The sequence below is a fragment of the Eleutherodactylus coqui genome, chromosome 6, assembly GCF_035609145.1.
Source record: "Eleutherodactylus coqui strain aEleCoq1 chromosome 6, aEleCoq1.hap1, whole genome shotgun sequence".
Classification (NCBI taxonomy): Eukaryota; Metazoa; Chordata; class Amphibia; order Anura; family Eleutherodactylidae; genus Eleutherodactylus; species Eleutherodactylus coqui.
In genome coordinates this window covers 99,948,556-99,963,497 of record NC_089842.1, presented here as the reverse complement: position 1 = coordinate 99,963,497, position 14,942 = coordinate 99,948,556, and the positions used below count along the sequence as shown (strand labels likewise).

The window sequence follows — 14,942 nt, the reverse complement described above, 5'->3', positions numbered from 1 at the left end:
GGGATTTCCCGCAGAATTTCCGCCTGTACACACCTGCATAGGATTGCATTACAATACGCAATCCTATGCAGACAGTCGTGGTTTGCCTGCGTGAAATCCCGCGCAGAAAAGAAAACCGCGGCATGCTCTATTTCTGTGACAGAGCCCCGCACAGAAACGTCACTCACCGTCCGCCGGCTCCGCTCTGCGCATGCGCCGGCTGCCCGGCAGCCGGCACATGAATGAGCCGGAGCTGCGGGAGCGGGTGAGTTCCGCGTTGCTCTCTGCAGGTGCTCGGGTCGGGTCCGGCTGCGAGAAGTCTCGCAGCCGGATCCGACCCGGTCCTCTGCAGGCGGCCTAAGGCTGGGTATCACACCTGCATCAGAGCCTCCAGACTGAGGTTCCGTCACAGATCTGGCTCAAAATACTGTAAGAAAAAACACTGCGTCCGGGCCCCATTATAGTCAATAGGATTCGCCCGGCACTGTTCTCTTGTTTCTACTTATCTAACTATTCAGTGTAATTATGGAACTGAGGTCTGTGAGTGTACATTTTTATTTTACCTCTGGCATCAACTATATGGCTAGGGATTGTGGTTTAATAATCTAAATTAGTTCTCTACGTATCCACATCTATTTAGGGCTCTTGTGATTTGACTTATCACAGTTTATTTAAGTGGCTTTAATATCTAACTACTTTAACATATAACTACTTTAATACTGTCCCCTATGTTCAAGAATATAACTAGTATAATATTTTCCCTATATACAAGAATATAACTACTATACTACTGCCCTACACACAAGAGGTATTAGTGTATCTTGACTCCACCTGAAGTAGGGGTGGTGTCGAGATACAGGGGGTTGGGCATTGCGGTCACGCCCCCTACATTGTGATTGGCTGCACGGCATTAATGCTGTTCTCGTTCAGACAGGTCCTGCTTCTTGTGCCTCTGTGAGTGTAGACGCTGAACTTCAGCGCTGCTGGGAGGGCGCCGGTGCCTACCGCTAGAGCGGCACCAGGAGCAGGGGGTTGTCATCAGCAGAGCGCCTAATGTTACAGCGGGGCAATGGGTACGAGGTCCCAACAGCGCGCACATCAGTGTGTCTACTGTTAGACTGGGGCCACAAGCAGGAGGTCTCACCAGCGCGGATAGCAGCTGCAAGCAGGAGGAAGGGCCGGCCGGGAGACCGAAAGCAGCCCCCCCCCCCCCCCCCCTCCCTCCATTACTAGGAAGCGGAGCTGACATTGGCAGCAGGAGCATGCAGGCCACCAGCAGGAGCTGTAATGGAGAAGGAAGCTCCAGCAGGGACAGTACCAGCGGCGGCCCTGCAAGCAATGCCAGCAGACAGCGGCTGTAAGCATTAGCAAGCCACCAGGGAGAGTGACAGCGGAGGGCATCTGCTTTAGGCACTGCTGGCACGCCCCCTACAGTGACAGTGGGGCCAGAAGAAGGACCTGTGAGGCCAAACAAAGGCAGAATGGCGTGCAGCCAATCAGAAAAAGGAGGCATGACCGCAATGCCCAACTCCCTGTATCTCAACACCACCTCTACTTCAGATGGCGCCAAGATACACTAATACCTACACAGGAATATAATTACTATAATACTGCCCCCTATGTACAAGAATATGACTACTATAATACTGCCCTCTATGAACAAGAATATAACTACTATAATACGGTCCTCTATGTACAAGAGTATAACTACTATAATACTGCCCCCTATGTACAAGAATATAACTACTATAATACTGCCTCCTATGTACAAGAATATAACTACTATAATACTGCCTCCTATGTACAAGAATATAACTACTATAATACTGCCCCCTATGTACAAGAATATAGCTACTATAATACTGCCCCCTATGTACAAGAATATAACTACTATAATACTGCCCACTATGTACAAGAATATAACTACTATAATACTGCCCACTATGAACAAGAATATAACTACTATAATACTGTCCCCTATGTACAAGAATATAACTACTATAATACTGTCCCCTATGTACAAGAATATAACTACTATAATACTGCCCCCTTTGTACAAGAATATAACTACTATAATACTGCTCCTATGTACAAGAATATAACTACTATAATACTGTCCCCTATGTACAAGAATATAACCACTATAATACTGTCCCCTATGTACAAGAATATAACTACTATAATACTGACCCTATGTACAAGAATATAACTACTATAATACTGCCTCCTATGTACAAGAATATAACTACTATAATACTGCCTCCTATGTACAAGAATGTAACTACTATAATACTGCTCCTATGTACAAGAATATAACTACTATAATACTACCCCTATGTACAAGAATATAACTACTATAATACTGTTCCTATGTACAAGAATATAACTACTATAATACTGTCCCCTATGTACAAGAATATAACTACTATAATACTGCCTCCTATGTACAAGAATATAACTACTATAATACTGCCCCCTATGTACAAGAATATAGCTACTATAATACTGCCCCCTATGTACAAGATTATAACTACTATAATACTGCCCCCTATGTACAAGATTATAACTACTATAATACTGCTCCTATGTACAAGAATATAACTACTATAATACTACCCCTATGTACAAGAATATAACTACTATAATACTGCTCCTATGTACAAGAATATAACTACTATAATATTGCCCCCTATGTACAAGAATATAACTACTATAATACTGTCCCCTATGTACAAGAATATAACTACTATAATGCTGTCCCCTATGTACAAGAATATAACTACTATAATACTGACCCTATGTACAAGAATATAACTACTATAATACTGACCCTATGTACAAGAATATAACTACTATAATACTGCCTCCTATGTACAAGAATATAACTACTATAATACTGCCTCCTATGTACAAGAATATAACTACTATAATACTGCCTCCTATGTACAAGAATGTAACTACTATAATACTGCTCCTATGTACAAGAATATAACTACTATAATACTACCCCTATGTACAAGAATATAACTACTATAATACTGTTCCTATGTACAAGAATATAACTACTATAATACTGTCCCCTATATACAAGGCTATACCTACTATAATACTGACTGGAATATTATTTACCCTCTTGTGCTCTGTATTTCTGCTTTTGGGCCCACATTGATTTTATGACGTAAGCATAGTCTTTTTCTATGGAATTTTCCGGAGAAACAAGTGATTACATATCTTGAGAACTTTTCATATGAAGTTGATTATCTTTTATTAATGATCTTTTCTGTGGTATTTAATGATTGAGCAATGTTTATTTTTAGAAAGTACTTGGTTTATGTGAGGTTGTAATGTGATTCACACTTTATACAAGTCTTTATAGCAATGATTGAGAATTAAAAACCAAAAGCCAGAATGCATGCACAGGCAGCTGTTTTGGGGGTTTTGCCTCTCATCGATGTGCAGTAGGAGTCTGGCTTGGCTAGTGAGAGGCCTGTGACATGAGTCGGGAAGGGTATCATCTCTCCTTAAAGGGGTTGTCCCGAGGCAGCAAGTGGGTCTATACACTTCTGCATGGCCATAATAATGCACTTTGTAATGTACATTGTGCATTAATTATGAGCCATGCAGAAGTTATAAAAAGTTTTATACTTACCTGCTCCGTTGCTGGCGTCCTCGTCTCCATGGTGCCGACTAATTTTCGCCCTCCGATGGCCAAATTAGCCGCGCTTGCGCAGTCCGGGTCTTCTCCTCTTCTCTATGGGGCTCCGTGTAGCTCTGTGTAGCTCCGCCCCGTCACGTGCCGATTCCAGCCAATCAGGAGGCTGGAATCGGCAATGGACCGCACAGAAGCCCTGCGGTCCATGGAGACAGAGGATCCCGGCGGCCATCTTCAGCAGGTGAGTATGAAGACGCCGGACCGCCGGGATTCAGGTAAGCGCTGTGGGGGTTGTTTTTTTAACCCCTGCATCGGGGTTGTCTCGCGCCGAACGGGGGGGGGGGTTTAAAAAAAAAAAAAACCTGTTTCGGCGCGGGACAACCCCTTTAAGGGGAGCACCTAGAAGGTGTGTGTAGACACCTAGGAGGTGAGTGAGGAGACTTATAAGGCCATGCATGCTCCTCTGGGAAATATATGCAAATAAGGAAGATGGAACAGTACCTCTGCAGCGCCACCTATTGGATGGCAGCATTCCTTCAGATCAGCGATCAGCGTCAGACCCTTTATACAAGTCTTTACAAACAATGATTGTGAATTACCAAAAGCCCCAGAACAGCTGTATGTGTAAGGTTTTCTGTTTTTTGGCTTTTAGTTCCCATCATTGTCATAAAGACATGTATGGAAGGTCTGACATTGATCTGCAGGAATGCTAACACAAAATAGATGCTGCTGCAGAGGTATTGTTCCACCTTCCTTATTTGCATATATTTGCCAGAGAGGCTTCCATGGCTTTATAAAGGCTGGTTTAGACACAACGATTATCGCTCAAAGGATGTCTTTTGAGTGACCTTTGAGCGATAATTGTTGTGTGCATTCAGTGTAAGATGATCGCTCAAACGTTGAGTGATCACTTTTGTGCTCTGAGCGGGGGATGCAGCAGACAAGCAGGGCCGCTTGTCTTCTGCATCCTGCTATTTTCTGCTTGGAGAGCACGGCTGTTATATAGCTGAGCGTTCCAAGCGGGGGATGCAGAACACAGCTGGAGAGCTGTGTTCTTCATACCCCTCCTGTGATCAGGGAGCGGGATACAGCTGACACAATAGTGTCAGCTGTATCCTGCTGTGAATTCCTGATAAGGCTTATCATTGTCTTTCAGTACACTGAGAGACAACAATTAGCGACGGCTTAACGAAAACTGCACAATGTTAGTGCAGTTAGACACAACGATTATCGCTCAAAAGACGGCTTTGAGCGATTTTTCAGCAAAATAGTTGTCTAAATCAGTCTTAAGTTTCCTCACTCACCTCCTAGGTGTCTCCTCATGCACCTTCAGGCTGGGTTCACACTGGGCGGGAGAACTGCTGCTTCAAAACCCGCGACTGTTTTGAAGTGGCCCGGCCGCTCGCTCTTCCGCTGCGGCCGGCGCTCCCATAGAGAAGAGCGCGGCCGCAGCGGGAAAAAAAAATGAACATGCTGCGGTCGGCAAATCCACGCCGCAGCGGCGGCTTCTGCCGGCTTAGCGGCAGCGGATTTGCCGTCCCGTGTGGACGAGATTTCTGAGAAATCTCGTCTACATGGCTGGCTAATCCCGGGATTAGCGGCCGCATGCGGATTTGCCGCGGCGAAATTCCGCACGGAATTTCCGCGGCAAATCCGCCCCGTGTGAACCCAGCCTCAAGGTGCTCACCTTAAGGAGAGATTATACACTACCTCACTTTAGCCTAAGAAGTGATACTGGGCACTGCTACTTTGGCAAGCTGATGGCAAGTGTTAAATTGACAAATAGCGTGTCAGAAGTGGTACTGTGAACTGGTACATAGACTTTTTAAGGTGGGTAACAATGCATACAGGAGGTTTTATGGACACCGAAAAGTTGTATTGTGCATATGTGCTGGGAATTTTCTAAAGTATACATCAGATCATAAGTAATACTGAGCATACATGTATTTGGGTGATCAGGTTTTTGGGTTCCCCGTAGCCCTTGGGTTAGGTTTTTGGTTATCGGGTTTCTGGTATTATAAGTAATACTGAGCGTACAGGTTTTTGGCAGAAGTTGAAAATTATAGGACTGAGCATAATGTACCTTCTTTTGAGGAAAATTGCACTGAGCATGCAGAATATCAGAAGTGATACTGTGCCTTGTTATATGAATTACAACAAACTTGTGGAAAACCCAAGAATATACGAGTTATAATGTGCATAAAAGTAGAGAAATGGTGCTGTGCATGTAAAGATGGCGCTAGAAGAGATGCAGCAAGAAGTGGCACTGTGCTGTTAGATGATTACACCTCTCCGTGCGGGTAGTATGGTGTCATTTTCTAGAATAGGTACAAGGAGTTCCTGACGTGGCAGGTATTCTGTAAGCTCCTTAGCGCTAGTGGTTATCATTCAGGAATCTGTGACACCGCATATTGATTACAGGACTCCAATATAGTGAACTGACGTACTCGCAGTCATTATTCATTGGCCAAATGCCTCACCCATGAAGTGTCCTCAGGGCCAACATGGCTGCTCCCAGTCATGACTTTGTGAGAGTTTAGCAATCTATAACTTGATCTGCACGTTTGTAGGATGTTGCGCAGCTTAAGGAAATATTGGGAAAGATTTATGAAACTTTCTTAAAGGGAAACAGCCATTGTTTGGCCACAGTAACCAATCACAGTGCAACTTCCATTTCTTATAATGCTCTCGGAAAATGAAACCTGCTCTGTGATTGGTTGCTGTCGGTAGGATATGGTTTTTCTTTTAGGGACTTCTTTACTTAAACTGTCTAAAGGTTAGACACTGCAAACTTAGAATGGACTGTCTTAAAAGGCACCGGATTTATAACAGTAGCTTTGCTGAATGATAAATCAGTCTAGTGTTTTTTAGACCACATATTAGATAGCTTTATGTCAAAAATTGCGCCAAAATTATGACGCAAAAGGGACCTTTCACAGGGGATGTTATTGTGCTGCAGGACACTGACGAATCAACATCAAAACCGCAGATAGCCTGCAAAGTTTACTGCAGCTTGCGGTGAGTTATGCGCCTTATTCCAACCTGGAGATGAGGGAGGCTTTCTGCACTCCGTCACCCCTCCTACTGAAGAACACTACCCATTGCCTCTCCACAGCCTGAAACAGCTGATTTTATGTATCCTTTTAAACGATGTAGAGATGTGGCAGTGCTGAGTGTGTTGGCCCCTCCCATTGCGATATTATGATGTATTTCCTGTAGTGTTATTCTCCTTTTACACGGGACGGTGGTCGTCTAAACAGCTGCATGGGCGCTGACATCACCCCTAAGATCGTCAGCATTTGTGCAGAGCGTTTAGACAAAAAGACTTTCCCGCTGGATCGCGAGTTTCCAATGAAACACTTCATCTTCTACATGAAGCGCTGAGCGGGGAACATTTACACGCAGCGAGAAAATAGCATTTCAGCGATAGTCTTTATGCTGACTGGAAGTCAGAGATAATTAGTTGCGAACTACACAGATGATTATCACTTTAATTAGTTTGTTCGAGTGATAATTGTTACATGTAAATGGGCCTTAAGTAAACACCACACCCGGCTCCAAGATGTAATACAAATGTATTAACCGCCTACAAGATGTAATACAAATGTATTAACCGCCTACAAGATGTAATACAAATGTATTAACCGCCTACAAGATGTAATACAAATGTATTAACCGGCTCCAAGATGTAATACAAATGTATTAACCGCCTACAAGATGTAATACAAATGTATTAACCGCCTACAAGATGTAATACAAATGTATTAACCGCCTACAAGATGTAATACAAATGTATTAACCGCCTACAAGATGTAATACAAATGTATTAACCGGCTCCAAGATGTAATACAAATGTATTAACCGCCTACAAGATGTAATACAAATGTATTAACCGGTACAGGCCTCTTAATACATGTGTCTCACCTGGCGCCACTTCCGTGTGGTCGACAGAATGTTTCCCCCTCTGAGAGCTGGAGGAGGTTTTCACTATAATGTACTCCAGTTTCTGGCGTAGATTATACGAATCACGACAGGCCGGGCCGGACACTTTTTGGGGAAAAAAATTGGGATGGTGCCACTTAAATGAACGTGAACTCTCAGTTTTGGTGTGTGCGCCAACATTTTGACTTTTCCAAGCCAGAGTTCTGGTTCTCAAGGCTTTGTAAACAGACCGCTTTGTTTTTACCTTCTGAGTGCCAGAGCTAATCCCTTCTTTCTTCTAATTGAACATTTGTGTATTGTATGGCAGCATTCCGTGCGGTCGGGAAGGGATCTCACTTTTTCAGTCCGTGAAGCAGCGTGCTCGGTGCCCGCGGGCGGGGTGGTAGCGTTACATGCTCCGGATCATATAGCTTAGTATGAGAAAGATTGAAGTTGATGGACAGATTCCAGTGATTCTTTTACGACATTAAACCTTCACATGCAAGACAACTAACCGTTGACGTGTGGATGTTGACGTATGGATGTTGACGTGTCCCTCACTTTGTGCTTCAGCTACGGTACGTCACTCTTTCCTTCATGAATAGATGTCACTCATCTTCTGATGTCTCTTTCACTGCTCCATTTGTTAGCACAGTAGCTTGGACATGAGCCAACTATGCACCGAGCCATCCAAGGATATTGTCTTTAGAGGAAGCGAGGCTATAATCCCGGTGCGGGGCTATAATCCCGGTGCGGGGCTATAATCCCGGTGCGGGGCTATAATCCCGGTGCGGGGCTATAATCCCGGTGCGGGGCTATAATCCCGGTGCGGGGCTATAATCCCGGTGCGGGGCTATAATCCCTGTGGTTGGACACCTAGTCTGCTGAACTCTTCAGAGACGCAGAACATTGTGTTGAGCACCAGAGTACTGAATCCCAGAGAGCAGAGCTCCTTTGTCCCAGGCATTTATTATTATTATTGCCGTAGAATACTTCACATATTCATTTATGAGCAAAAATGTCCCCGAATTACAACACAAAACTGCTTAACAACCTAACAAAACAAAGGAAGATTTCGACAGACTGACCAGCAGGTTTATTTACTTATCAGAAGGGTTTTATTGTGATTTCCAAACTCTGTCCTCCGAATGAATCACGTAGAGAAACTGAAGACGACAATCCTCCATGTAATATCTATATCATTTTATAGACGGGGGAAATCTATCCTTCCAGATTAACATGTCTGACCCGAGCTACCTGCAGGCTTCTAATCGCATTCAGTAACCTGAATTGAAGGTGAATATAATACTGTGTGCTTGCCTAAGATATTCACATATCAAAGGGTGTATACTATAGTAATTTGTATTCTTCTGCATGGGAGGAAGTATTATGGAAGTTGTATTCCTGTACATAGGGGGCTGTATTATAGTAGTTATATTCTTGTACATAGGAGGCAGTATTATAGTAGTTATATTCTTGTACATAGGGGGCTGTATTATAGTAGTTTTATTCTTGTACATAGGGAGGCAGTATTATAGTAGTTATATTCTTGTACATAGGGGGCTGTATTATAGTAGTTATATTCTTGTACATAGGGGGCAGTATTATAGTAGTTATATTCTTGTACATAGGGGGCAGTATTATAGTAGTTATATTCTTGTACATAGGAGGCAGTATTATAGTAGTTATATTCTTGTACATAGGGGACAGTATTATAGTAGTTATATTCTTGTACACAGGGGGCGGTATTATAGTAGTTATATTCTTGTACATAGGAGGCAGTATTATAGTAGTTATATTCTTGTACATAGGGGACAGTATTATAGTAGTTATATTCTTGTACACAGGGGGCAGTAGTATAGTAGTTATATTCTTGTATATAGGGGCAGTATTATAGTAGTTATATTCTTGCACATAGGGGGCAGTATTACAGTAGTTATATTCTTGTACATAGGAGGTGGTATTATAGTAGTTATATTCTTGTACACAGGGAGCAGTATTATAGTAGTTATATTCTTGTACACAGGGGGCAGTATTATAGTAGTTATATTCTTGTACACAGGGGGCAGTATTATAGTAGTTATATCCTTGTATATAGGGGGCAGTATTATAGTAGTTATATTCTTGTACATAGGAGGCAGTATTATAGTAGTTATATTCTTGTACATAGGGGGCAGTATTATAGTAGTTATATTCTTGTACATAGGGGGCAGTATTATAGTTGTTCTTGTATATAGGTGGCAGTATTACAGTAGTTATATTCTTGTACATAGGAGGTAGTATTATAGTAGTTATATTATTGTACATAGGGGGCGGTATTATAGTAGTTATATTCTTTTACATGGGGGCAGTATTATAGTAGTTATATTCTTGTACATAGGGGGCAGTATTATAGTAGTTATATTCTTGTACATAGGAGGCAGTATTATAGTAGTTATATCCTTGTATATAGGGGGCAGTATTATAGTAGTTATATTCTTGTATATAGGTGGCAGTATTACAGTAGTTATATTCTTGTACATAGGAGGTAGTATTATAGTAGTTATATTATTGTACATAGGGGGCGGTATTATAGTAGTTATATTCTTTTACATAGGGGGCGATATTATAGTAGTTATATTCTTGTACATAGGAGTCAGTATTATAGTAGTTATATTCTTGTACATAGGAGTCAGTATTATAGTAGTTATATTCTTGTACACAGGGGGCAGTATTATAGTAGTTATATTCTTGTACATAGGGGGCAGTATTATAGTAGTTATATTCTTGTACATAGGGGGCGGTATTATAGTAGTTATATTCTTGTACATAGGGGAAAGTATAATGTTAATTGTAATCTAGTAAATAGGGGATAGCATTAGAGTAGTTGCATTATTGAAAAAAGGGCAGCATGAGGCTGGTTTCACACCTGCGCCCGGTGTTTTGCTTTCCTGCTCCATTCGAGGAATAGGAAAAGGTAATCTCCGATGCCAAACAGCTCTGTCTCAGGACGAAACTGAACAGTGCCTAATGGACCCTATTGACTATAGTGGGGTTAAATCGGTTTTCTCTCAACTGTTCAAGTTTGGTTGGAAGAAAAATCATGCAGCGCTTTTTCAATCGGAGATACCAATGCTGATGCGGAAGCGTCCGTATGGTAGTTGTGTTCTTAAACATGGGCGGTAGTGTCAGGCTGGGTGGGGTGGAGGTGGGGGGTTAGGGATTCGTTGATTGGCTGCACTGTCTGCTATCTCAGTCACGTAAATGGACATATAACAAATTAAGTAACTCATCATATGGTCAGCTGACTGACAGTCAAAATCTGTTAGAGCTTTTAAGTCCAGGTAGGCTACCCCTCCACTCTGCCTCCCCACGATCATCATGCAAATGCAGTATTCTAGTATATTTGTTCTTTATACTAAAAAATATTAACCCTTTCCAATCCACTGTCTGACGTCTGAAGACATTCTGATTGATGGCTGTACAGCTCCGATGTCAGAAGACGTCCAGCAGGATATTGTTACTGTATACTGCTGGCTGCTCTGTTGTCGGGGGGGGGGGGGGGGGGGGGGGCTCTCCAGCATGTTCCATACCGCAGATGGCGCCATTGTATAATGGCAAAAAGAGAGAGCCCCCTAGGAAACCCTGAATCCAAAATTGGATTGCAAAGGGTTAATAAGATAATAAAGCACCTGAAGCTTTCGGTCAATTAAAGTGAATGATTAAGATTGTGTATGTTATAACTATACTTATTGCCCTAAGGTTGATGGTATAGCTATTACTACATCTCTGTTTTATAGGCCAGTGGCTAAATAGTTAAACAGCCCCCTCCCCTTCCTGCTCCTTGCAGATGATGAGGTTGAGTAACTGATACTTCAAGAAGACAAATATTGTTGGCATTTCTTTACTGTCAGTTCTTTGCCAAGTTCATTGTTTGCTTCGTAAAATGCACATTCTTGTAGAACACTTCTAAGATGCCTTCAGTTTTTACGTGCTGTTCAGTGTGAACTTAATATTTTAAAGGGACAGTCCAACCTTATGTAAATAAAGCTCAATCACTGTGACATCTGAGCTTCTGCAACTTTCTGATATACCTTTTTGGTTTCCGTTCCTCACAATTTTCAATACCTCATCTTGCGATCAGTGAATGGGAGCATTTTTGTTAAAGCGCAGAGGCAGAGTTCCTGTCCAAACCTATTGCTGCTGACACAGCTGAGAGTTTGTTACAGTGTATACAGTTTAGACAATCCTCTGTAAACTAAACACATCAGTGGTACAAGTCTCCCCTCTGCCCTGAATATTGGCTAATTATCTACACTGATACATTGTAACGGAATATGGTACATATCCCACAATTTTAGCTAAATAATTAGTGTTATATCTGCCAATTTGTCCCCCTCCACACTGTAGAATGATCCGACCCGCTGTTATTTGTTGGTTATTCGATCATCTTCAAAAGTAGAATTTGTCATAAATTCTTGGCAAACGTCTCAAATTAAAGTGACCTTCAGGTCAGAACCTCGAAATTCACCTAGAACTCAGTACTTACTTATCGGCGGTAATTACCTGCTGTGTGCAAGGCAAACATGAAATTTAGGCTGGATTCAGACGAACGTATATCGGCTCGGTTTTCACGCCCAGCCGATATACGTCGTCTCTCTCTGCAGGGGGGAGGCTGGAAGAGCCAGGAGAAGGAACTCAGCTCCCGCCCCCTCTCTGCCTCCTCTCCGCCCCTCTGCACTATTTGCAATGGGGAGAGGCGGGACGGGGGTGGGGCTAATTATCAAAACTTAGCCCCGCCCCCGTCCTGCCTCCCTTCAGTGCAAATAGTGCAGAGGGGCGGAGAGGAGGCAGAGAGGGGGCGGGAGCACAGTTCCTGCTCCTGGCTTTTCCATCCTCCTCCCCCCCCCCCCCCCCCCCCCCCCCCCCCCGCAGATGAGGACGACGTATATCGGCTCGGTCTGAAAACCCAGCCGATATACGTTCATGTGAATCCAGACCTAAACTAAAACATAAAACTCGTTCCCACATCTATGGTCTTTCCCAGGAAGTATTAGGTTTTTAGTTGGAAACTGCATGCTCACGTGTTAAATCCAGAAGATTAGCACTAGGAGCAATCCAAAGTAATGCAAAGAGTGGCGGCATGGAGGGATTACGTAAAATCCTAAAAGATCTTTATTGTTCCATGTTCATTCCATAAAAAAGGCAGGCAACCTTTCGGCCCACAAGGAGCCTTTTTCAAGCACTAGGAGCAAGTGCCTGGCTATTCTCGTTGCAGACCACTATGATGATTGCTTCATCTCCTGGTAAATCTTTTTTTTTTCCAAGACCCTCCCACATAATGTGGGAAGTTTGGCTGATGTGATATACTCTCAGACAACAAATGCTACTTTTAACAAGAGTCATTATCAAACAGCAGTGTGCACTAGAGTTGGAACAATGTTACTCATGCAGTGTCTAAAGGCTGGTTTACACGGAGCAATGATCGCTCAAAGATTGCTCAAACGACAGTTTGAGTGACAGCTATGAGCGATCATTTTGCATAAAGTATTAAGTAGCTACTCAGCTACTTAAAGGGGTTGTCCCGCGGCGAAATCGAACTTTTTTTTTTAACTTGCCCCCGCATTCTGCCCCGTTAAAATCAATTCCGTTAGTTATTTAAAAAAAATCACTTACCTGCATCCCCGTTCGCGCAGCATCTTCTTTTAAAGATGGCCGCCGGTCCTTTCCCAATGATGCACCGCGGTTTTCTCCCATGGTGCACCGCGGGTCTTCTCCCATGGTGCACCATGGATTGTCTTCTCCTTCCTTGCGTTCCACTGCCGATACAGCCACCTAATTGGCTGATCGGCACCACGTGACGGGGCGGAGCTATGATGACGACGTGCAGACCAGCTCTCCGGCGCGAGCACACAGCAGAAGACCGGACTGCGCAAGCGCGTCTAAAGAAGCAAGAAGACGCCGAAATCAGACGGATCCATGGAGACGGGGACGCCAGCAACGGAGTGGGTAAGTGAATAACTTCTGTATGGCTCATATTTAAAGGGGTGGTCTCGCGAAACCAAGTGGGGTTATACACTTCCGTATGGCCATATTAATGCACTTTGTAATGTACATTGTGCATTAAATATGAGCCATACAGAAGTTATTCCACTTACCTGCTCCGTTGCTAGCGTCCTCGTCTCCATGGTTCCGTCTAAATTCGCCGGCAGCTTGCTTTTTTAGACGCGCTTGCGCAGTCCGGTCTTCTCCATTCAGCACGAGCCGCTTCAGTGTGCTCCCCGCTACAGCTCTTCTGCGCATGCGCAGACGAGCTGTCACTGCTCGGGAGCGCGCTGAAGCGGCCATTCTGCACCATCCTCTGTTAGAGGAAGGTGCAGAAACTGGAGCTGCCCAGCGGAGAAGCCCAGCCCAGCAGCCCCGAGAAGCGTCCCAGGTAAGTGATGGGTCGGGGGGGGGGGGCTGTCGCTGCGCCGGGGGGGCTGTCGCTGCGCCGGGGGGGGGGGGCTGTCGCTAGGCCGGGGGGGGCTGCCGCTGTGATGGGGGGGCTGTCGCTAGGCCGGGGGGGGCTGCCGCTGCGCCGGGGGGGCTGTCGCTAGGCCGGGGGGGGGCTGCCGCTGTGATGGGGGGGCTGTCGCTAGGCCGGGGGGGGCTGCCGCTGCGCCGGGGGGGCTGTCGCTATGCGGGGGGGGGCTGCCGCTAGGCCGGGGGAACTAGCGCTGGGCTCCGGGGCCTTCACCTGGGCTGAGGGTCTAGCGCTGGGGAGCCGGGGGCTAGCGCCGGTTACCTGCTGTCTGGTCGGCGGCTGCGGGGCGTCTGGTCGGCGGCTGCGATGCGTCCGGTTGCCATGGAGACACAGCTGGCGGCGTCTCGGGAGCGCGCACGTCGGGCTGCAGCGAGCGACGGGGAAAGAGCCGGTGGCCATCTTGAGGAAACTTTTATAAGTTGCTGAAACGCTGGAACGGTAAGTACGAACCAGCTAGAAATGTCATTTACAGGGGGGCTTAGTAATGTGTACTTAATGGGGGGGACTGGGCAAAAAAAAAAATTAACTGCTTCCTCGAGACATCTCCTTTAATGCACGATGTATATTACAAAGTGCATTAATATGGCCATACAGAAGTGTATAACCCCACTTGCTGCCGCGGGACAACCCCTTTAAGTATCAATTAGGTGTGTAAATGAAGCCTTCATTGAATGCAGTTAATAGCCCAAGGCTATTATCTTCACTCAGATCCTTTGTTCTCCACAGGGAAACAATGCACCTCTGAAGGGGGCGCCAGGGTTGCCAACAGTTCATAAATTCTTGAAGAGTCCATAAAAGTCGGAAACTTTGTTTCCCCACTGTCTAAAAAAAAAAGTGATGTGTCGGTAATTATTTGTGAAGCTGGGGAAGATTTTATAGGTTACT

At 44.5% G+C, this 14,942-nt stretch overlaps 1 protein-coding gene across 4 annotated transcripts in view; it reads left to right on the top strand.

Moving 5' to 3' along the window:
* Positions 1-14,942, top strand: part of LOC136632408 (CMP-N-acetylneuraminate-beta-galactosamide-alpha-2,3-sialyltransferase 4-like) — a 169,255-nt gene that overhangs the window by 98,968 nt on the left and 55,345 nt on the right. The gene's annotated exons all lie outside the window — the stretch shown is intronic.